This window comes from Daphnia carinata, chromosome 7 (genome assembly GCF_022539665.2).
Source record: "Daphnia carinata strain CSIRO-1 chromosome 7, CSIRO_AGI_Dcar_HiC_V3, whole genome shotgun sequence".
NCBI classification, from domain to species: domain Eukaryota; kingdom Metazoa; phylum Arthropoda; class Branchiopoda; order Diplostraca; family Daphniidae; genus Daphnia; species Daphnia carinata.
The window spans coordinates 6,177,702-6,199,537 of record NC_081337.1 but is presented as its reverse complement, the minus strand read 5'-3'; the positions used below and the strand labels follow the sequence as shown (position 1 = coordinate 6,199,537).

At 42.9% G+C, this 21,836-nt stretch overlaps 1 protein-coding gene across 3 annotated transcripts in view; it reads left to right on the top strand.

Moving 5' to 3' along the window:
* The first annotated feature begins 1,381 nt into the window (after nucleotides 1-1,381).
* Nucleotides 1,382-21,836, top strand: part of LOC130699245 (uncharacterized) — a 49,413-nt gene continuing 28,958 nt past the window's right edge. The window contains exon 1 of one of the 3 annotated variants that reach the window (XM_057521553.2): nucleotides 1,382-1,465. The gene's annotated coding sequence lies outside the window, so the exon portion shown is untranslated. Of the gene's footprint in view, nucleotides 1,466-8,739; nucleotides 8,761-18,817; nucleotides 18,970-21,836 lie in introns of those variants that run through there. The other 2 variants (XM_059496299.1, XM_059496300.1) reach the window with 2 other exon arrangements.

Sequence of the window (21,836 nt, the reverse complement as noted above, 5' to 3'; positions counted from 1 at the left end):
TCTGCTCGTTTATGATTCACTTTTTCACTGCCGCGTCTATGAACATCGGCAAAGCCGGTGCATATATTATGGCAAGTTCCGTCCAATCTCCCCCGACTATTCCACAATCTCGCATAAATTGAAAGAATAAGAAACTTAAAATGTGAGAAACTCTCCGATTTTGATAAGCGAAATGAAAAATTGTAAATTTTTGTTGTTGCGTCTAATCGCCTTGCTCTTGTCACGCTAATTGGTTCCATTAAACGTGCACCAGCGTAATTGCGAGAGCAAGGGCGAGAACTTTTGCTGAATCTTGGCTCCTGTCGTCTTCAGTTCGATCATGGCCTTAACATCCATCCAACACGTAGTTTGACGCCTTGACACGGACACCCTTTTAACATTTTGGCGTACCTCTCTTCGCTTGCCTATCGAATCGGTAGAGAAACGTGCTGCGATTGTCTTTGCCCGGTTCATGCCGTAACCCGAGCAACGGACAAGGAAGAGTCCTCCTGTACTAGGTTATACAATTCGTGAACAAATTAACCGAGATCACTGATGCACGTCGCGTCTGACATACACAAATTTTTATTTGTTTTTCTTCTGTTAGTTTTTTTTTTTTTTAGCATAGATTTTGCGTATGTGTTTATGCGTTCATGACTTGACTCGTTATTTTCTAAGAATTTTTCCTTGGTGCGAGACTTACGTTTCCTTGTGTGCTTGTCGCTTCGTTTGTACCACTCTGTCACTTTTCCCAACTGATCCTCCTGCCCTACTTCGCTGAGATTCCTTGAGGTCGTCAAGGAGCCGACTCCCGCTGGGCGCACGTCAAAGAAGCGCGATCTCTTGAAGTGCCAAGGCTACGCAATAGCCTGTGCCAATTTTGCTCTCCAATGTACGCCACAAAGAAAGGCTAAACCATATCTTTTTAAAATCTTCTTTAAATTTGAATTTAGCGCCAAAAATTGGGCTATGCCTAGCGAGTTGTAGTGAGAATACCATTGTAGTGGAGGCTCAAGTATTGGCGATGACGGACTCTAATTTGTATGCGGGTTCTGCACATTCCTGCGGAGGTCTGGCCTTATTTCATTTTACATTTTCATCTTGACTGAAATTCCGGTTGCAGAGAAGTGGCGAAAAAAAAGAAAAACCGATATGCATCGAAAGCAGCAGCGGCACGTAAAGATTTCTTTATCCCCTGCTTCTGTCTACGTGTGCCCATCCTTCTAGACGCAAAAAAAGACGAGCGTTCTTTTGCATTCTTATGCTTTTGCCTCCTTCTCCCCCCCTTCCCCCACAAAAAAGCTCACGCATTTTTTTTATGTCGGGAGATTAGCAAAATGTAGAGGATCTATTCTAATCTGAATTGAGAACATACCATTGATAATCTTTCATTAATGTTTCTTTTTTATCTGTTTTTCTTTTACGTCTAGGTTCGTGATGGCTAACGTCGAGCTGGAGCATCAAATCCTCTGCATTTCTACACAAGGTAGGATTTTCTTTTAATTCATCTCCCTTTATTTTGGTGGGGTTTTGTTTGCTTTTCGTTTTTATTTAGCCGAAATTGCTAATACCAATTTCGAGTGCTTTCTAAAAGTTTCGATCGTACTTCGCGCTTCGTTTCCCCAAACAATGACATCGCTAACATCGTCTGTCACGGTCTCACGGCGTATCCGTGCTCTGCCAACTCTTACCTTTTTTTTTCCTACAAGTTTGTCTCGCGTGCTTCGATCGAGTATGCACACAGTTGCCGTGACCCTTCTTTTGAAACCTTAACGAGATAAGACACGCAGTGACATCAAAAAAAGTGATTCAATCAACCACCTATTGATTGCAGCGTGGCAAGGAGGACGAACTGTTCCACTCTTTGCTTATGCTGTTGGAAACTCTATGCTGATTGTTTCGTTTAAACTCATCGTCTGCTCCCGCGTTATTCCGTTTAAGCGTGTAGGTGTCGCTCCGCCGTTTGGGATGCGCTTATTTCACGGTTCGAAATGAGAACTCTTTTCTTTTCGTATAATGGAGTTTCTTCTTCTGTGTTCGAGAAAGCAGTTTGGCTGCTGACGGTTCTGTTTGGAGATGGCTCTGCATCCCGTAGGGCCACGCCGTTTATGGATGACCCTCCTAAAGTTGGCCGGTCCCGCGAAGACGAAAAAAGTTGTCAAGCGGCAAATGTAAATAAGCGAAAGAAAAACGTCGAGGCCGTAATGCGATTTCAAGTCAACTTTTCTTTTTATTCCCCCCCTCCTTTTATTTATTCCAATGGCCCCTTGATGCAGATGGCTCTCTTTGGAAAAAAAAAAAGGAAAAGAAAATGCGCGTGGACCTTTCTTCTATATGTTCGATTCAACCGTGTGTCCGTTTTTCTCTCCTCAACAAACTCGCTTCCTATTATGGCGCGCTTCATTTTTAATTCATTTTCATGACAGAAGAAATCAGAGAGCTCCCTGTATTATTCCGGCTCGTTTTTTTTTCTTTGCATACAAAACTACTTCCATATCTTCTTACGTTTTTTTTTTTTTTTACCTTGACTGTTTTCGAGGCATGGCTACGACGCAAGTTGATGGATGCATTAGTTGGCTACTGTATGCAGTTGTAAGACTGAAAAAAATTCCTGGAATTGCCGCTTCGCGCTAGGCAATAAAAAAGATGAATACGCAAAAAAGCCGAAATTTAATCTATAAAATATGGAAATACGAATAAATAACCAAACTTTCTACTACCCATAGAAAACTCGTTGTCTATCTCTCCGGTTAACTATGCTTCTACGTCATTTACATGAATTGAATTCCGCGCCCCGCATTTTTTTCTTTTGTTCTTTTCGAGTGTTGTGTGTATTGCGCTTCCGCATTTTGCTCGGCCCTGGGGCAGCTTAAACACCTCGCGTTTCTTCCCTACTGTCGTGTTAAATGACGCGTGATAATGGGCCCGGAAGCAGTTGCTTTATGGGAATCAATCCTTTTTGCCGGGCCCCCTCTTTTGACGATACATCTGCCCCAACCCATGCGACGCTTTTTGATGTGCTTCCAGCCAACGCGAGGCAACCGACAGTTCACCACGAAAAACTCGCACACGATTTGGGGTAGCAACAGTCGGATGTGGATACATACAGTAAGATCCGCCTGCCTTTTTTCTTTTTTTTTTTAACTTTTGGGTGTGTTCAATGTGCAGTACGTGATGCAGTCACGGTCAGACGAGCGGGAATGATCCCTCTTTCATCTTTTGTGTTGTTGCTGTTTGTTGTTATTTAACGACGTAGGACTTGGGAGGAGAATCGGGACGACATTCGCATGAACCGATGCGGGAACTTGAAGTTCCCGCGCTTGCGGTAAAGGAAAAAAAAAAGAACTAGAAGCCAACCCGAGCCACAGACGGCCGTTGATTTAAGAGCACGTTAAATAAAGGCCCATCTTCTTGCTCGTTTTCGTTCGTGGCATTGCAGGCTGGCAGAAAGCTCTTTCTGATGTGCACTGATCAATTGCTGGGCTGGCAGTAGAAAATTCTTCAGGAGGAGATGAGCGATGCAACGGTCTCTTACGACTGGCGTTTTCTTCTCGTCTTTCCGCTTCCTGGGCTCCCAGGAGCAACCATGCAGAATATTACTCGCTGTGTGACCAAGCCCGAAACAAGCTGAAATAGCACTGTATATACACACAGCGAACAGCAAACAGAGTTTGCCATCCATGTTTGAGACAGCGTGAATGCATGGATGGATAAAGGGAGAACGATATCGGATGTTTGGAAAGGTAATGACGGAATCAATTTCCTCTCATCAACAAAGTAAACGTTCACGTTTAAAATTTGGGTTCAGCAGTCGCGATACGCTAATTAGATCTAGCTAGGACTTATCGGTTTACATGACGTTTCCCCGTACAAATGTAAAAATCAATAAACTTTTGGCGGGTTTAGTTTTTTAAAAGAAAACCAGTTTCACAAAAAATCTGGGCCTCAAACGTACACGCGCGGTTAGGGTTCGAATTCGAAAATTTCGGCTACGTGAACAGATGACCATGGTCATTTCGCAGACGTCTCTCTTAAGCGCTGGAATTCGTCGGAATCGCTCGCTGCACTCGAAACTGTTCAAAATATTTTTGCACTGCTGCATGCCAGTTCGATTTGGCGCTTGGCCATTGGCTCGACATCCTTTGGAAACGATCCACAGTACACACACACAGATAGGCACAAAAGAAAATGCATGACAACTAAACAAACAAAACAAAAAATCAAAGCTATGATAATTTGACTACCCCTGTTGACGCCTTGTATCAGCCATTTTCTTTTTCTTGGGGACTTGAAAATGTCACGCGTTATTGTGGATAGAGGTAACCGCCGTACGCACAAAAAATCCGGTGTATTCATTTTTTTTTCTTTTTTGTATACTGATAAGATGTCATCTCCTATCGTGATCGTCATGCTTTCAAGCCAGGAAGACAGTTTCCTTTATTTCTGTCTTCCTTCCTGTTGTCCTTTTCCTTCATTATGTTGTTGTTTTTCGTCTTCTTTTCACCAGCGACTGGCGTGGACGGCGATCGAAAGACTCACGTTTCACTTCATTGATGCAAGCAGAGCTCGTGTAACGCCTCATAACGAATACCGTATACAAACTGTACGCGTAATAATATAACATATATTCGCACTGTAGTGGGGTGATGGATGTCTCGGGTTGTCGCTAGATATACACGTAGGGCTCAAGCTCTGCCGGCTCGATCGGCCGCCAGCTCGTGTTTCCACCTCATTTACGGCCAACATATATCAAGGAATAGAAAGTATACGCAGATGCATGTGAGGAAACATATATTGGCAACTCTTTTCTTTTTATGTTTATTTTTTCTTGTTTTTATCTGTCGATACCCTCGCCCTCGTAAATTCGCGTGGAATTTGTTTTCCTTTTGCTTTTTCACTTCGACGATCGATGCGGAATATTTTGTCGGTGCAGCATTGATCTGCTACAGTTGCCTGAGCGGAATCATAAATTATATTTATACATACGTATATAGTTGGAATTCTTTTCGTTTTTTCTTTTTTTGTTGGTTTCCCTCGTCTATGTTTTGTCTTCTGCGTATCTCATTTTGTTTTCTCCCCAAACCTTCCAAGATCCTCTTCGTTTTTCCACCCTATCCTTCTCATGGGCATCACTCGCATTGCCACGTGACATTGTAGTAGAAGACCTTTCCTCTTTTCTCCCTCCTTCCGCCTTTCTTTTTCTTCTACCACAAAAATAAGAGCTTTACACGCGCATTTGTTAGCACTCGAAGGACCATTTGTGTCGGCGTTCTGTTGGTCCTAAACAATCGTTTGGACGTTGTCAGCTGTACACTGTAGGCTACTACCTTGAATGTCATGTACGTTACAGCACCTATTTTTACAAAGCATCGATGTTTAGTGACGTGTTTCAATTCTCGCTTTCTTCCCCCCCGGGTTTCTAGCGATTCTCGAAGCGCGAAGCTCTCCGAAGTACACTCTGCGTTCTGTCCGATGACCAATTAACGTCGAATCTATTGTCGCCGGTGGCGTCAGATACTGTGTCTTGCCTTCCCTTTTGTTTTGGGTTGTTGCAGCGTGACAGGACCCGATTGACGTGGCACCGTAATTAGAATGACTGCTTCCCATCTTCCTCTTCCTCAATACTGACAAAGCGGATAAAACAACCGTCGGAACGGATCAACAGCTGTGCGAGGACACATCTCTGACGATGGAACCCTCGACTCACTATTAGTGCGCCGTGCATGTGACCGCTGATGATAACGAGTCTTTGATTGGCTTGATTCATCGTCGTTCCCTTTGCAATGGGATCGAATTTTTGAGATCAAAAATCGTATGCTCGCTGGTGCTTGCCAATCTGTTGAGAATTGCTCGGGCATTGACGAAGTGCGTGCAGCTTCGTGATGAACGACATGGAGAGAAGGAACATTGCGAAGATAAAATGTTAAAAATGAGAACGGTTCTTAGGGGACGAAGGACTCATTTCCAAGACGTCGATGTGAAGCTTCGTCTTCAGATGGTTAAGCCACTGCACCGTGCTGATTTAATGGGTCGTTCTTCTTCTTTTTTTTTTTCGTACCGTCTTCTTCATCCTCCCCCGCTTGATTTTTTTTGTTTTAATTTTATTTTCTTAGTCGTGATCCCTTTTATATTTTTCTTTTTTGCTTATTCTGGTCGTGTCCGCAGTGAAGTAAAGCACATAAAATGCGACGTAGATACAGACTATGCCGAGCGAGCCATAGTTTTAGTATCCTAGTAACGACGAAGAACGCGATCATTTCAACAGACGCTGTGAATCCCGATCTTCTTCATCTGGCTTTCTTGTTTCCAAGGCAACGGCCAGTTTCTTCTTCTTTTCCGTTTCTTTTGTCAAAACTCCTTTTTTTTTAATGCTGCTAGCGGCCGATATAGTTGCTATCGGGTTTCCTCGCGGTCGGCAACTGGCATTACGCGGAAATGGACGCCCTCGAGCACGAGCAACGGAGAAACTAGGACGCTGGGATTGACGGGTCGACATGTGAAAGCAAAGAAGAAGCGACCAATCGACAGCTGCGTTAAGTTCGAAGTAAAGAAAAAAAAAAAAAAAAGGGAAAAGAAAAAGGGGAGAAAAAAAAAGGACACAAATTGTTAGGAAGGACGAGGTCTTCGGATCGATGGTGATACGCTTACATAGCTAACTGCTAACATGACGGCTAACAAACTAGACCATTAGTTCGACCCAAGAGATTATCCGGTTGCGTTTGCGACACACTTGCCATATCAGGCAATGAATCCGTGCTGGAGTTCTATCGCTCCCGAAATAGGAGAGCGTCGATAACAATAATTCGGCGGCCAATAAAGCTTTTCGTACAGCCCTGCGATAGTGGCGGATACACGTTTGTTTATTACACGGGCACAAAGGGTTGTTACGTCGGAGATTGAGGACCCACTCACGCTGACGCTGTGTACACACAAGGAACCATTCTCTCCTCCCCGCTGTTGCAAATTGGGAAAGCCCCCCTCCACCCTCCTCCGCTCCCTAATAATCAAGAGCCAATCTTTTTCATCCTGTCTGTACGTGTGTATGTTGTGGAAAAATCACGTCTTGATGTGTGTGTAATAAGTGTACTCAAGTAGGTGCACGTCTTCTTTTAGTTGGCAATTACCGTAACCGAAATCTTTTGCTTTTCACCGCCAGTTCTTGCATCCCTCTCTTTCAAGTCAAAGCACCACATGCACCGCTTGTGGTATAAATGCATTTTCGCTAATCCTAATCCAGACTATCGATGAAATCAGCTGAAATCAGATAGGCACTGCTTGCGAGGATGTTGTTCCCTTTGCTACCCCATTAAAGGAACCCCGAAGTTTATAGGTAAGAGGAAACGTAATATAAAAGAGAAAGAGAAGCATCGAACAAATCCCTTTTGCTACTTTTACCACTACGCTGATACAATAGTGGATAATGCTCCGATTTCGCTTTGGCCGTGGTAAGAGAGTAACGCACAGATTGATAGACCATTACGTGCGAGGTTGCGACCCAGCAGGAGACTAGCGGCTATCTGTTGAAATCGAATCAGTCGACTAATTGCTTTTGGTCCTGATCTGTTGGTAAGACACGTGGCTGTTTGGCATTCGTCTTCTTCTTGTTATCTCTTCTGTTTTCTATTCGATCTCGAAGCGACGGCGCAGCACAAGGAGACAAGAAACGACAACAATCGGATTAACAGACCGCGATTCATTTTCAAGTGTGGCGTTGATTGATTGGTCAACTGGAATGGGATCTCTCGTGTTCTGTTTTTGTTGTCTTACACGAATTTCATTTTTTGTTTTAACCATAGCTCGTTAGCAATCTCTTCTCGCTCTCTGTCGGATCTGATGTTCATATGTCTTCTCTTACGTTTTGCTCGTTAAAGAGGCATTGCAATAAAACACATCCATTTACATCTCTCATCCTTCATAATGGAATGAGCAGTTAGTCTATTCAGCCACAATTGCGCCTCTGGATATCAACAGATACGCTACTTGTGAGCAAGTCGTTAACCATTTAACGAACATGTAAAACCTTCTTTTGTCAAGAAAGCAATGCCGAAGCAATCTATCCCCTTTCTCCAGTTGGTAACAAAATGCGGGTGATTACGATACCCGCTGTGAAAATCAGTCTACGAGCTGAACTCCGTTTCGAGCTCTCTACAACTTTTTTTTATTTATTTATTTATTTTTTGTCCTTCCATCATGGTATAGGATAGAAGCATCCGTTACACGCACGATTTTTTAAGGCCAATGAAAACACCGGGTGCTATTTATTCCTTGCCTCCGGACGTCTAATGCGGACGGTTATATGGACGCCGTGTGTCTGTTGATCATTGACGTGAATTCTTTCAACGGCGTATCATACAATATGGGAAAGGCCGTCGTGGTGATATCGATCCATACACTAATGGCAGTTTTTGTTTCTTCTTTTTTTTTTTTTCTTTTGTTTTTAATAGTTTTTCTTCCCCCCTTTAAGTTTATGGATTCGCTGTACTGTTGAAGTCCCATCATCGTTGACTCGGAAAATTGACTAGCTCAAGGAGACTTTGGTCCAAGAAAAGAACGAGAAAAACAAAACAAAAATGAAACACAAGTTTGCTGTTGTAATCTTGTGCGCTCGTGCGAGGATTACATGGCTAATCGATGGGCTATGGTGACGTCGCTTGCTGGCGAAGTAGCATTTCTTCTCAGGATCGTATCTACACTTTGTTTTCCTCATCACCTGCCAGCCAGTCAGTTTACAGGATTAGGCGTCGTGGTGAGGCCGAAGACTCTTGGCCGTCGCTTGAACAAGTAACAGCTGTTGGAATATAAGGGGGGAGTACGGAGGCCGCTCTTTTGTGACAGCTGGAAATCAGAGCAAGCACATGCACTTCTTTTTGTATTTGCTCAGTCCTGCTGCACACAACAGGAGCAAACGAAAGAATGGACGACGTATTGTTTGAAAATGAAGAGAAAACGCTATAGACGAGGGGAAATAGATAAGGTGAACAACAATGAAGAGAGTGCGAACAACTAAAAAAAAGTGTTTGATCAATTCGCTGCTCACTGTGAAAAGGAACGCAAACAGGAATTCTGTAGCTTTTCTGTTCATCGCAGTAGCGAATTGAACCAACACGCTCCTTTTTTTTCACCTCTTAATTCGCAGGCAACAAAAGGGAAGTAATAGTCGCATCGGGAACTAGTAGGGGGAGAAAATGGTGCGCAATAAGACCAACGTTATTTGAACAACCGAGTTCAGTGGCACCGTTTTTCCATCGTGACGCTATTACCATTTATTTCTCGTTTCTCCAGATGCGTTTTGAAGACTCGGGTTCCCACCGCGAACAGGAACATGCGAGAAAACTCAATGCAGCACTCGGTCTGTTTGTTAAAACAAGGTCTCTTCCGTCTAAAATGGCCTAATTATGCTTTGTTTTTCGTTTCGGTCTGTGTCGCATTTGAAAATCATGTGATGCGTTGTTAGACTTCATCATGGTCGATTGAATAAAACAAGCGTTGAATGGCACTGCGTTTATACACAGTGAAAGCCAATTATGCTCTCCTTTTGAATTCCGTCTCTTTTACTTGTGTTTTGTTTAAAAAGTCAGGACAATGCATTCCATCCTTGGACGCCACTAATGACATGAGGCGAACCCGTCAGTCACGGAATGTGTGTTGTCTGCGACGAAATTTGAAAAAAAAATGTGGACAGGACATTGCTGAAGCTCTCAATTAGCAATTGACGGGATGGGTCTTCAAGTCACCATGAAGCTTTAAAAAAAAATATTGCCGTCAAAGTGTTCGACTGGTCCCTTTTTCTTTCTTAACATTTAGACTTGTGTGGTTTCTATTTTTTTTTTTTTCCATCGTAAACATGTACGTAAAAATGGATCTTAGTGGCCATCCTACTGTTTACAGTTTTACCATAGCCAAGTTTCCCCGGCCGCCAAGGCTTGGTAATTGAAAGAATAACACAAATGGCCCTCGTATTTCGTTCAAACATCGAAAACAGCGCACAAAAACAAGACGGAATGGCGTTAAATTTTAATGCCTAGGCGACAACTCGGATATCGCCCGTAGCAACGATAGCAAAACCTTTGAGCTTGTTCCAAGAAGTTCGCCAGCATTTCTAATTCTGCCTACGTACCATGTTGTAATGAATTAAGCGAGGGAAAAGAAAAGAAATTAATGGAGACTATACGTGCAAAGCCAATTGCGTTCGAAAAAATGTTTCCCAAATTATCCAGTCACATACGTCGCTAATGATTCCTTCAAGCAGCCGGCTCATCCGCCCTTTCGATTTTTTGTTGTGACGGGGGAGGGGGGGGGGCAACCGCATTTCCAGAATGCCTTCCATTATTTAAAGGAGGATTTCCAATGACAGAGTGGTTATGCACGCACACCACATTCATCAAAGATGACAGGCCAACCTCATTCCAATCGATTCTCGTTCAATTATTTGTGCGATAGCAAAGGCATATAACTTGCGCCCTAAAAGAAGAGAACCTTAGTCAATATAGGGAAAGCCGGGTAACTGTACACGCCTCGCTGAGCTCTCTTCATTTCATCCGACACTAATTGTATTTTGACTTACCGATGGAACCCAATTTTTATCCTCTTTTTTTTTCCTTCCCTTTTTCCGATATGGGTCGTCCGTCTCGAAGAGCCTCGTCGAAGCAGGTACGATGGGCTTCACTTCGGATCTCACGCAGTCATCTGTGTGCACAACATAATAGCCACTTGAGAAAAAAAATTGAAATATGTTGCAACCGTTATCATACATGTAGGACACGCATTTCGAGTGTACATGTTGCTAGTTGTTGTCCGATAGTTCTTCGCCATCGCTACTCTAAAAGTTTAGCCGAGCAATTCTTATCCACTTACGAGCGTAAATAGTCAATAAGATGCGACTCTCTGCTGCCTCCGGATGTTTAACTTATACCAGTCCGAAGTCCATAGTGACCCCGTAGAGGGAATTTTTTCTTCCGCTCGTCCTATGGGCAAAATTGTTCTATTCCCGTCTATTCGAGTTTACCGAGTTTTGGCTAACAAAATCAAGTTATCCGTGTGGTCACGTAATTTATTATTTATTTTTGCGTCCTTTCCGAATCAATCGATGATCCAAAAGACGCGATCCAAAAAGGAAAAAATAATACGCTAATAAGAAGAGTACGTTTGCCGTTGTCGCTGGTTTATTTATTTGCTTCTCTGTGCTCTAGGGGAGAAAGCATAAAAAAATCTGGCAGAGACCAGAAACTCTGGTTGAAGCGAAAGGATTTTCGTCTAAGTTTACAACCATAAAAAAAAAAGAGACGAAGAGTTTTATCGATCACGCAAGTACTAGAGGCAAACATTTGCTAAGAAATGAAAAAAGAACTACGTTTTTTTTTTTTTTTTTTTTTTGTTCTTTTGTTTTAGTTTTGTTCTTAGTTTTTTGCCAGTCGGAAAAAAGATGCAGGATAAACAGGCGCGAGTGGTAGAATGGCTTTTGATTGCAAACCGTCTGCTTGTCATTCGTTCAGACTCCAAGCCCAACAGCAGCTCGTAATTCTTCGTTTTATATCTTTCCATATTGATTTTGTTCTCTTAAAGGACCAAACAAAACAAAAACTGAAAAATATCTTGAAAAAAGAAAAGCATTCTTTCAGATTTTTTTGTTTTCTCTTTTATTGTGGCAAAAGCTCAACTAGGACATGCTTTTAAAAGCCGGGATTTATTTCATCACATGTCGCCAGTCTTTAAGGGTAGTAGAAACAAGTTACTTTTGATGGATGTAGTTGTAGAGAACCTTGTTATCGCCCAAAGATCGTGCATCCATTCTTCTACTGCTAACACGTAGGCTTACTGCATATGCTGCCGGCGTTTTCATATTTACAAAAAAAAAAGGAAAGATTATTATTTAACGTACATCTACAATAAATAGGGAGTCTGTACATACCATTGCGATTCAATAATTGTAATGCTATCCGCACATGCATAATTCAACAATACCCCGGCGGGCCTGTTGGAACGAAAGAGGCGAAGTGAACAAAAAAAAAAAGACGGCCGGGAACCGTTTGTGTTGCAAAGAACTCAACTGACTCAACTAAAAACAGTAAATTTCAAAGGCAAAATCCAAGTGACATACCATGTACTGATGTAAAAAAAAAAAAAAAAAACGAAACGATATCTTTACACACACGCAAAAACGAAAAGAATGTTTAAAAAAAAAATGTGTATTACTATATATCGAATCGTTTCTTTTTTGTGTGTGTTCCAACTGAAACGAAAACGTGCAACACAATTGTTTGCGTTTTTTTTTTTCCCTTTCTGTGTTGTCTTACAAAACGCGTATAGGAATGCTATATGGTGTAACGTGTAATAGTCGATTGCACATACAGCGCACAACATGATCTCGGCTTGGTGCCATGTCGCTACATAGATCAAAGGAGGATGGCCGGCTTCCGGTTATGTGCGTAGCTGATACGAATTATACCACTCTTTTGGCAGTATATTTCTATGCGTACATTTATATGGCAAACGGCGTTTCCTTTCTCTTTCTGTGTGTGCGCTTCTGTATCGTCCGGCCTCGTTTTCATCATTTTGGTTCTATCTAGGGTTAGCCTTTGTACTACGTGTTTGTTTTGTTTCTCTTTTTCGCCTTTTGTTTTTATCTTTTGTTTTTGTTGCATTCGTATTTATCGGAGTGCAATCAACTCCGCCATCCATTCAGCCGAGCTCGCTATCATCCGTTTCGTTCGTTGCCTGTTTTTTTATGCTCCCCGAGCTGCTATTCTTATAGATTCATATTCTTCCAAATTGCTTCTGCTGCCCACATTCCCTGTGCATGCCTCTTGTGTTTTTCCTTACGAGCCCTCGTCTTCTCGTTCCAAGCTTACAATCAAAGAAAAATAAGAAAGAAAAAAAAAATACGGGAGGAGAAAACGAGAAAAATTGGCAAATCTCATCTCCCACAAATTGAAAGAAAGTTTGTCGGGCTCGCAGCCCGCCTTTTCGGGCCAGTGGCATCAAAGAACTGGATGGTCGTGGTAGTACTATAGGACAGACGTCTATTTCATATGTACAAATCACACACGTGGGAGGCTTATGTATGGAGTTCACACACTGTTTTCTATAACCATTCGTCTTCCTGCCGCCTTCCCCATTCATTGATATTCCCACTTTTTTTTTTTTTTTTTGCCTGGCATAAGTCGCCCTGGCAAATAGACGCAAAGTATTGATCGGTACATATTTCTTTTTTCACTAGATTTTCGACTCTTTTCATATTTCAAAACTTTGTGATTAAAAAAAAAATATATCATTTCCTTTTTGCTGGACAAAAACTTTCATGTTACACGTCTTCGCTATACGCAACGCTTTTTGGGGGACCGGCGTTTCTTTTAAACGACTGAAGCAGCTGGTCACATTATACAGTGTATCCGTCGTTTATTGGTTGCCTGTGACAACGCAATCGAGTCCCTCATGTTGCCTGCCTCTTTTGAAAATATCTTATACTTTTTTCGGTAGTCTAATCGAACTGCGCAATCCTTCGCATGTATTCGTTTCACACTTTTTCCTTTGTCAGGTCGCTTATTTCATTCTTCTTGACTATTTCGCGGTACAATCGGCGTGCGTACGTTGCGGACGCGACGAGCTTTCGGCCAAGTCGTGTAAACGAGTCAGCGCAGAATGGGCGTGGAAGTACCGCGGGCGGCCAAAGAGGATTTCAGATTTTGCGTCTCACAGGATAGGGGCCGTCTAAGCTGGTGACATCCACGACGAAGGTAGCAGGTCTTTTTACATTTCCGTCTTCGAATTGGACGCAGTAGAAGGTCTACATGGAGGCAAACACGACTTTGCCTTTTTCGTCTGTGATCCCTCAAGACGATTTGAGATTTTACTTGGCGTCGCAATGGAAGACTAGCATTGAATTTTCAAACTGGCAGACAGTTGGTCGACCATTCCTGTTTCAAAGGCAAATGTCTTTCTTTTTCTGCCTTGCCGTTTGTCGCGTTAACATGACTTTTGTCATGGGGCAGAGGAAATGAAATAAATGAAACATCAAAATTGAAAAATGGAATGACAGATTAGAGTTGAGAGCTTTGGCCATGAAAAAAAAACTGGCAGTTGCTTTTTTTTGTCGTAGTCTCCCAATTCTTATTCCTTATCAAATATTTCCGATTTCAAAGCCATTCTCATCGTTATTTCTTTGCTTGTTTTGTTTGTTTTTTCTTCGTTTTTTTTTCCGAATCAAATTCACTTTCCTTGTTGGTCTAATGAAATCGTTATCGATCCAACATCACAAACAAGTTCCACCCAAGACCTTTGCCTTTCTGCAAGACGAAAGACTTGTTCTTATTCTTTAATGTAATCGAAAGTTTCATTTGCAAAGCTGTTAAGAGACTGAGGATTAAGGCAATAAGTCGTCCCCTCCCCATTTTTTTTTTTTAATGAGAAATCGTGTTTATGTTTAATGCAGGTGCAGTTGTACAGACCCTGAGATGTGCACGATCGTTTCCCGTCGTGCCGGATCGTTTGAACCAATTTGCGTTTGTTTGCTGTTCAGTCAGATGTTTCCTAACCGCGAGCAAAACACACATATCGTAAACACGACTGCTGCTGAGATGGCCAAATATTTACTGGTGCAAGAAAGCGTTTTATACGGAATAACTGTTAGTGTACTCGAAAAAGGAATGGACAAACAAAAAACTTGGACAAGAAGATAGCCATCCATCGCGTAGACCTCAGGCAGTTGGCCAAGATGTGTTGACACTTGTGAAATTGCAAATGCTTCGCTACATTCTACTTCAACCGCTATCTTCCATTTCCTCCCCATGTTTTGTAGAATTCTTTATCATTTTTTTTTTTTGCCGCCTTCATGTCTTGTTATTCTATCAAGCCGCGTATTTTCTTGTGCCTTCGGTACTGGCCGTTTATTCCAAGTGGCGTCTGGCCCTGAGCTTTTTTTTAAGCCTTCAAGCGCATCCTAGTGCACATGTCCTAGCCGGGCGGTCCACTCGTTTCTCAAGTGGTTAAAATAATAAAAAAAAATAATAATAACGATAAATAAATAGATCAAATAAAACAAGGTTGGCGATAAGCTTTTAACCTATTTACGCACATAATCGTCTGTTTTTTTTTGTGTGTGCTTATCTTTTTATGTTCGGCTCGTTCATTAATAACTTTACTAGTGGCATCGTCTAGTGCGTTATCGAAACGCCAGTCTGTTGTAAAAGAGTCCAGCACATCGTTTGATCCTATCTAAACCACATAACAAAACACACTCGACCGCGAATCGAAAAAGAGACGTTATTATGTTTTTTAAACGACAAAAATGTGTATTAAACTACATAGCTCTGGTGTGCCGTGTTACACGTTGATAGAGCCGATGCTCATCTAGGGCTCCCTTTAATACTAATAGCAAGTGATATGGCTTTTCACTTAACACGCTTCGTACTTCACTTTTCTATGCGCCCTACATGTGTTCATGACACGGTCATTGTGGAGTTTAGAAAAAAAAATGTGCAGCGCCTTCTCCTTTTACTTTAATAAACTGCCGCACCTCGTCTTCTGCACACCACCCTCTCTCTCCATTGGCCCATAGCTCGTGTTCCCCTTTGCTTAAACTTCCGCTTTTTCCGGCCTTTTATTCCCATTTTGTCCTTTCCACACCCTTTCAGATGGCCTCTTAGTGCAACAGCAAATACATTTTTTTTTGTTGTTGGCGGGGTGTGCCCCGGTGATGAATGCGAAGCTGCTGTTGCTATTAAGGCTGATGCGTGTTGTATTTTTTGTGGACCTTGTGGTCGTGCGACTCTCATGCCGTCGCTACACGTGACCGTACAACAGGGAAACAAGGAAGGGATGGAAACATTGCTATACAGAAGTTGAGAAAAAGCCTTTGAACAGCTGTTTTTCTCTCGTTCTCTGTCGTTTTCCAATGTTGTTACTCCGTTTTCAGGCCACAGCCGCCGTCTCGGACTGGAGTGGACCAGATGCGGTCGGCCGAGCGTGACGGCCGGCCGCGTGATCGGTTTGGTCTCCCTCACTTCGCTGTCTATTAGGTTTGTTTTTTTCTTTCCAGCCATCAAGTTTATCAAGTCTGGCAAATTTTTGGGTCAATACGAACGCCATTGGTAGACGAAGGAGAGCAGCCCTATTCGTTTATAATCAATTCATAATGCAGCTAAATGCTACAAACGAAATGATTAAAAAAAAAAGAGCTGCCTATTAAGCAGCTTTGTCTGTACGTACATAGTTTAGTAGGTTAATAATAGACATTGCCGATATCCCTTTATCTGATACAGGGAACTAAAGCAGCCGTTGTATCTGATAGATCCCAAACGTCTTTTGAATGCAACCGGTCGGCAATGTCGGTGGACCCATTTTCGTCAAGCCCGTCATCGATGAGTTGGTGTAGACGGCCGTACCGTCTACATTCAATCCACGTGTTTCAATCTCCCAAATTCGAAACTACACGAATATAGCCTTATATACGTGCCAATTTCTGAGATCGTTGCGCTAAAAAAGAAAGAAAAAACAAAAAAAAAAAAAAATGACGCGAGACACGGCCGATCTATCGCCAGATACGCACACACACACACACAGTGAACGGCGATCCAATTGGACATGGTTGGCAAGCCCCCCCGTTCTCCCGCGGTACTCCTCGGTTTTCGACTGCCCGTTTGAGTTGAGTAGCGAGTGGAATAAGGATAAGCCTTTCGGCCTATAGACATTGCCGAGTGTGAGTGTTGAACGAGACAATTCTGGGTTCCCTAGTGAGTGGCCGAGCCTTGCGTTCTTGTCGCCCCCATTTCCTCGGCGTGTAAGTAGCAGGCAGCAAGAGGCTCGGAGACAATTATCAGTGCGAACGCAGTAGTTCGAGTATGTGAGCTCAGCATTTCTCGCCGATTGCATGTACCGGTATTAAATGAGGAAAAGAAAAAAAAAAAAAGAAAGGGGGTCATAATTAATTCTAAACGAAACAAATGTAGATTGCGAGAGACATGTCCAGATTAATCGCTCGCCGGGTCTTTTCTCTTTTACCAAACGAATTTCTCAGCTCGGTAGCCCATTTTTTGTTTTATTTTTCTTGAAGATTTCAGATTATGGACGAGAAATCTGACCCTAATTGTCCAAAAAAGGAATAGCGGAAAAGAACGAGAATCGCCATTTCTCAAGTCGACCTCTTGTTTTCTCTTATGGCTCGTACAAACGGCTGTCCCGCTGTCCTAACTCTTTGAATTCCCCGTTCATCAGGTGGATCAGAAAGGCGGAAGAAAGCATTGATGGAAAGGCGAAGATTGCTCGCACAAAAAATAAAAGTTCTGACATTGGCAAAAAACAAAAAAAAAAAAACAACAAAGAACAATCTCACGAGCCACAAGCGCCATTGCTATCGATGGAGCAGACTTTTACCCGCCGAATGTGCACACGTCGAGCGGATGTCTGTTTACAGGTTTCGGTGAGTGCGTATAGCCCTATCGTATACTATGGGGAGACGGAGGGGGATGGTGGAAGGAGAAAGAAGAGGCCAACTAAAAAGGGGGGTCTCGCGTGTATGTGTAGAGTGGCTGGCCGCACGCGCGCCAGCCGCTTCCGTATATAGCGTCGGGGCGGGCGCAGCCAAACAGTAGTGGTGCGTAAAAAGCCTGGAGACCCTTGCAGCGAAAGATCCAGCCAGTCGATAGCCGTCGGGGGCGTCGTTCACACACAGACACACACGCTCGCCTCTCTCTCTCTCTCTCCGTCTCTCGCTCGCGTTTCCCATTCGGTCAGAGACTTGCCAGTTGTGCTGATGTTGTTCTCCTCGTTTCGGAAATCGTCCGACGTATGCGCGTCTGTTTAGTTGACTCTGTGTGTATCTACGAAGCATTGCGCGCAAAGCAAGTTTCATTTCTATTATTCCCTTGCCAGTCTTCTCGTTCGCGGTTTACCTGAGTGCATCAACCGCTTCCGTTATTTGTTGAGGGAAAAAAATAAAAATAAAAATAAGAAACCGAGTCGACCTATTTTTTCTATGTTTCTCTCCACGTCTGCCGTTGCTTCCTTTTACGTTTGGTCGGCGTGAACAATTAAACGAAATCGAACAAGAAGAAACTCAAATTGCCGCTGGCGTGCTAGTGTCCGGTGTGATTTCCTCCTCAAGTGTGTAAACACACGGCCGTGCTGAGCCATCCGTTTATATACTTTTCATTTGTTGTGTCCCTCTCCTGGATTTTTTTTTTTCCTTTTCCTTTTTTAACGAACGGTAATACCGTTGGACAGGAACGAAAAGAAAAAAACTGACTCCACCCGGCTGTGCGTGTGTGCGTGTGTGCGTGTGTGGGAGAGACCTGGTGTGGGTTTACGGCGTAGTTTACTGTGTGTACGTCGCAACGATATCGCCCATTCACCAGTTCATCGGCCTTCAGTTTCGTTAATACACTGTGCCCGTTTTGCGTTTCACGGCTTAGTCTTTCTTCTGAATGGTGGCAGCCTGTCTTGTTGACTGTCCCGTTTCCGATGCTCTCCAACTCGAGAGCTGTGTCTACCCCACTTCAACTCTTTGGTGAAAGCGTCACCTAATTGGCAACTGTCATCATCAGCCAACAAACAATTAGTGCGCTAGTGCTCTGTCTCCGAATTCTTTTTTTTTTTTTTATTCGCAAAAACTCTCTCCAGCCTCCAACTCTTCCATTTTTGTTTTGTGTTTAATCCTCCACCTACACTTGCTTGCCTCCATTTCCTGATTTTCGTCCATCAGTTTAATATCGTCACTCCAACGAGGCGGATTAATTTTTTTTTTTGTGTTGAACTTTTTAAACTGAGTTGTGCAGCTCTTATCGCATTGTCGCAAACAGTTTAGCGTTCCAGAGTTTCCCTCCCCTCCCCCCCCCCCCGTCTCCTGCAACACCTTCAACTCTGGACCGAAACTTTTGGCGAGTTTCAAAATTCGACTTGCATTTGTCAAAACTTAACATCGACTTTACGTCGTACTCGACTTCTAACCTTCCATCAAGTTCGATCCAATATACAACAACTTACGTACCAACTATTCGGGTGAGTGGAACAAGACGTTTTTTTTACCCCTCCCTTTTTATTTTTGTCCAGCATCGATTTGTGTCACCGACTCACGTTATGGTATAGGCAGAGCTTCTTTTTTTTTTTCTTTTCAAACGTAAATAGAGTGGAGCAATGGCATCATCTTTGTCCGCTATTGTGCTAAAAGTATATAACTATACGCGTAACAACTAGGCCAATCTCCACATTTTTTGTTTTTGTTTGATGGTTTATATGGATGTCGTAGCTGATGTGTGCTCAGCATTGGCAATGTCATTTCAGTCGGCATGAGGGAATGCTCGTCCTATAAAAGCTTATTTTTACTGATGATGGGTGTGCGGTGGCGGCACAGGAGAGAGGGAAAGAGGAAGGCGCTCAGCCTGTAGATACATTCAATTACACGCTCTGTCGTCGACGTCAACGACGACGTGATACCCTGCGACATTCATCTTCAGAAAAGTTCTTCTTTTTCTTCCACCCCCCCCCCCTCCCGTTTCGTACATACAGTGTGTGTGTGTGTGTGTGTGTGTGCGTTACTATTGTCGCGCCCTTCTGTCCATCTCCCTCTGCTCTCACGCTCTGGAGACACAATCTATTCGACACAGACACCAAGAAAAAGAAAGATATTATTCGGCTCAATTCCGAGAGTAAAGAAAAAGCAAAACGGAATTGCGCGGGGTACATGGAGCAAATGAATATCGCTCTTGTTGTACTAGTAATCGTTTTCTTTTTTCTTTTTTTTTTAAATTTTGTTTCGGTCGTTTTGTTTGTATTTTTTTCTTCCCGCATTTTGCGGAGTAGAGAAAAAAAAAAGTCGGAGCTGCGAAGCGTTGCGGTCGAGACTGTAATCCTCATCAACGGATGAGAATCAGAGTGTGCGCGAGGCCGGAGGAGATGAGACGATGGAACGAGCCATTCGATCAAGAAGGAAGAAGGCTAGCTAGATGGAAGAATAGGAACAAGAAAAGAAAAAGAAAATGTATTTCAAAAAAAAAAAAAAAAAAAAGCTTTGACGGGGAGGCTGGCAGCAGCTCTCGTTCTTGCTGATGTCTCGTATCTTAGAGTCTCATCTTAATCGGATTGGCGGGGGCACACATTCGCCCCCTTTATGCTCTGCTCTTGTTGTGTCCATGGCGGCAAGGCGGAGGGATCATGTTGACGCGCACATATAACACAGGATGACGACGACGACTCTTGTTTTGCGCCCATGTTACTTTCGGCCGCAATTCGGGAACTAGTCCGTCGGCGGTCGCCTTGAAAACACGCAATGCTCGAGCGAGTGTAAGAAGCCATAAAAAAAACAAGCGCTCACAACAACGTCGGACTATAGATGATAATAGAATGAACAAAAAGCGAGAGCCTCCGGCATGCTTGGATATTCTCGGACACCATGGGCCGCATTCATCCATCCATCGATCATCAAAGCCATCCTGACAGTTGCTTCTAATAATTACAACTTCTTCGTTTTTCTTTTTTTTTTTTTGTCACTCTTTTTTTTTTTTTATTTTTTTTTATTGTGACATTCCGCTCTCTTTCTTTTCTCAGGCCAAGCGTACTATTGGCTGCAACACCGTGACATCGAACTACTAAATAACGAAAACGTGAACGGACTCGGTCGCATTGGCTAGTCATTTTTGTTTTGTTTTCCTTTTTCTGGTGGCTTTTCTTTGCCTCTTTTGTTTTTCGTCGCCTAGTTCTGCTTCACGCTCCGAATTCCAATGTATTCGTATCCCCTTTTTTCTTTTCTTCTTTCTGTCTCGCCATCAGCGGATGGACGTACGTGAGCAACTCGGCCGGATTTGAACTGTGGCTGCGTGGGTTTTGCCCGCTGGTTTCCGATCGTTTATTCGATTTCTTGTGATTACTTTTTTCTTATTTTCTTATTTATTTTTTTTTTTTGGCACTCTTTTGTGTTTAAGGCAACCGTGTTTCGTAGAAATTCATTTCGCTATCCCTGACGGCTTTTTTTTTTAACCGCGCACCGCCACACCCAAAGAAAAACAAAATTTCAAGGAAAAGGCCACTAGCGTAACAGTTAATGGTAACACAAATATTTTTGGTTCTATGCGCTTTGCTACGCTCTCAATAATGCTGTCCAACTTTTCTTTCCAATGGTCCATCTACCACTGATTTCTTTACTAAGTAGCAGACCACGAAAACAGCCCACGCAATTCCTATCGACTGTTTCCTTTTTTTTCATTTTTTTTTTTCTCTCCGGAACAATCCTGCGGGTCGTTCTTTTGCGTACGGATGCGTCATTTTAATAAAGCAGGAGTGAGTGGGCGGGTCTCTAACATTAAGCGTCTCTCGCTTTCACGAAGCGCTCGAAATGAAAAGGTACCACAAAAGAAAATGATTGCTCGTGAATCATATTTCACTCGAGTGTGTGTGTGTGTGTGTGTGTGTGTGGAGTGCTTATTTTTGTATATTAAACTTCCAACAACAAACCTTTGGCACAAGTAGGGGAGGAAAAAAAAAAGCAGCAAAAGAGGGGCAGGAACTCCGGATGCGACGACGACAAAACGTCACTCTGGGGTCACATTCATCGACGCTCTCTCTCTCTCTCTCTCTCTCTCTCTCTCTCTCTCTCTCTCTCTCTCTCTCTCTCTCTCTCTCTCTCTCTCTCTCTCTTCATTTAAAAAATGTGGGCTATATAATAAAGCACACACGCAACCTAATAAAAATGGTCCTTTATATATATATATATAATATTTTTGTTTTCCTTGTTTTCTCATGAATCAAATCGATGTTATGCTTATTATCGAGCATGTTCCTCTTGGAGGCGTATCCACCCGATCAAAGTGGAGTCAAATTAAAGGGGAAACATACTTTTAAAAAATGGCTTGTTTTGGCAGAGGCCATTCGAA